Source organism: Durio zibethinus, chromosome 24 (assembly GCF_047325235.1).
Source record: "Durio zibethinus cultivar Kanyao isolate XHJ-2024 chromosome 24, ASM4732523v1, whole genome shotgun sequence".
Lineage (NCBI taxonomy): Eukaryota > Viridiplantae > Streptophyta > Magnoliopsida > Malvales > Malvaceae > Durio > Durio zibethinus.
The window spans coordinates 9,354,284-9,357,039 of record NC_143185.1 but is presented as its reverse complement, the minus strand read 5'-3'; the positions used below and the strand labels follow the sequence as shown (position 1 = coordinate 9,357,039).

The following is a 2,756-nucleotide window of genomic DNA, read 5'->3' as shown; positions in this document are numbered from 1 at the left end:
AACAATGATCATTAAGATCCTTTTTGAATTAAAATAATAGAAAACTTGCTATGTATATATTCTAAAAATCTAGTTGAAGCCATTGTGCTAGTTGTCTATCCTGCATTACAGTCAAATTTTTTAAAGGTTGATTGCCATCAACAAAAAGCGATTATCACTTTGTACAATCATACCATTGACTCTATCAACTCTTATGTGTTTGATTTAATCCCAAAAGAGACAACAACATTTATAATATGTCATGATTTCCTTTCTACATCAAATTATTGCATGAATCAAGTGCTATGGTATCTAGTTGAAATTTCAAACTCTCTCAAATCCCTTCGTATACCATAAAACTAACTTGACCATAAAATAGATGTTGACATCATGTTCTTTAGGAATATAAACCAGAGTTCTGGACTATGATTGTTTCTGATGGTGTTACTGATGAAGCTAAAAGACTAAGATTGTTTCCTTTTTTTCTTAAGGACAAGGTGAAAAGTTGATTGTTTTTGTTACCACTTGGTTTAATCACAACTTGAGATGATTTGATCCAAAAGTTCTTGGCAAAGTTTTTCCCACCAGTAAAGACTGCAAGCTAAGGAATGAGATCACCACTTTTCTACTAGTTGATAGTGAAACATTATATGATGAATGGGAGAGATTCAAAGAGTTGCTAAGAAAATGCCCACATTATGGGCTACCCCGTGGCTCCAGATTCAGATCTTTTACAATGTAATTATGCCACCCATGAGGACCACCTTATATTCAGCTACTGAAAGGGCTATAATGAGCAAAACTCTTGAGGAAGCAAATAAGCTCATAGAAGAGATGGCTGCTAATAATTACTTATGGGACATAGAAAGAAAAGTTAGTAAAAAGTCTGTTAGTTTATTTGAGGTTGATGCTATTACTTTTATTAACTACGAATTAGTTGCCCTTACTAAGAAGATTGAAGCCTTAGGAAACCAATCCCATACCAATCCTATAAATGCTATACAAAGCCCTTTTATCTCCTATGACATGTGAAGGTCCCCATTCCTCAAAAAGATGCCAAATTTAGGGTAGAACTAGTCCAATACATCCAATAAGCTAAACCAAACAATAATCCCTATAGTAATATCTATAATCTTATGTGACGAAACCAACCAAACCACCAAGCCACCAACAACCAAACCGATAATTACCACACTAATCCACCAACCTATAACCCATTCTAAGAAAAGAAACCCACATTTATAGACATTGCTAATTTTTTAGGTGAGATAGTGATCCAAGAAGGGAGGTGACTTAGATTTCTCCAAATTTTTTCCTAAAAATAGATTTTAGTATAATTGAATGGAAGATTAAAATCAATATCAAAATATGATGCAAACAATAAATTGATGAACTTGAAACAAATATAAACTATAATCAAAGTAAAGAGATAGGGATAAAGAAATCAAACCCAAGGATTTATAAAGCTTCAGACTTTTTCTTTAAGGAACCTACATCCTCTTTCTTGGTTGTCCACACCAAGGCTACAATCCACTAACTTTGAATTAAGAATACAACCCTTTCTTTTTCTCTTAAAGCTTAAAATAGAAACATCTACCTTTAAGCAATAAAGAGAATATCTCACCTTTTGCTTACAAAATAACCAAATGATTTTTGCAAACTAAAAACCTCTTAAGGTTGAGTGTTTACCTAATGAAGTACAAAGAAAATGGTGAATGAAACACAACAATATTTTGGATACAAAAAATACAAAGGATATTAAATTTAAGCTTTAAAAATCTTAATTTTTTTACAAGAGAGAAAATATGACTTGTTTAATCTTGCTCTCTTAATTCATTAACACTCTTGGTGCGTTGGAATGCCCAATTTATAGAGGAATTGAGGAACTAGGCCTTGGAGAAGCTTGGGAAATGAAAACACATGATTTTCTCCTTGAAAAACAACTGTTAGAGCATTTTTAGGCATAGAGGATTGATTGGTTTTGATAAGGGATTGATCTAGTGCATTAGGGGATTGATTGGTTCTTGAATTTCACTCAATTTTTTATCATTACAGCTAAAGGGATCGATCAAGAATCTTAGGGGATCGATTGGGTTAAGCTGGGTTTTAGACTTTGGATGAACAGTGACGCTGGTTGTCTCTTATTTTGCACTCTACATATTAATTTGATCATATCTTGAGTTATAAAACTCCAAATAAAAAATCGTTTGAGGATTTGGAAACTAGACTTAAAAGCATTTTTTAACCGTACAAAACTTATCACCTAATTCATTGTATACGAATTATAGTGAATTTTGAAATCTACCTCTTGTGCAGGTTTTAGACAAATTACATAATGTCTAGTAAAAATTCAAAAAACCTTTCTTAAAAAATTTGGATTTTGATTTTGTTTGATCCATTAGAAAGTGAACTCAAAGTGCTTTCCAACCATATAAAATTCAAAATTTAAAACTTTGTGAATTAATACAAAAGGAAAAAACAAGTTTAATGTTGGAAAACTTTATTCTTATAAAACAACTTTCTTAAGTTTATTTATTTCTGAAAACCAATATTATCAAAATTATATTGAGTCCAAGATAAATAAAGTCACTTTAAAAACAACAATTGATATTTCATTTAAGCTTAAATAAATAGTCTTTCAAGATAGATTTCGTTTGCGAAATATTAAAATAAAGAAAGGTTTGTTTACACTTTGAAAAACATATTATTTATTTAATACAAAAAATAATAAACTTAAGAACATGTACTAAATAAATATTTTTCAAAATCTTAATCAA

General features: G+C 30.6%; 1 non-coding gene across 1 annotated transcript; it reads right to left on the bottom strand.

Moving 5' to 3' along the window:
• Positions 1–577: 577 nt before the first annotated feature.
• On the bottom strand, positions 578–684 carry LOC149511910 (small nucleolar RNA R71). Its single transcript, XR_016333431.1, has one exon. It is a non-coding gene; the product is annotated as a small nucleolar RNA R71 (small nucleolar RNA).
• Between the last annotated feature and the right edge of the window lie 2,072 nt (positions 685–2,756).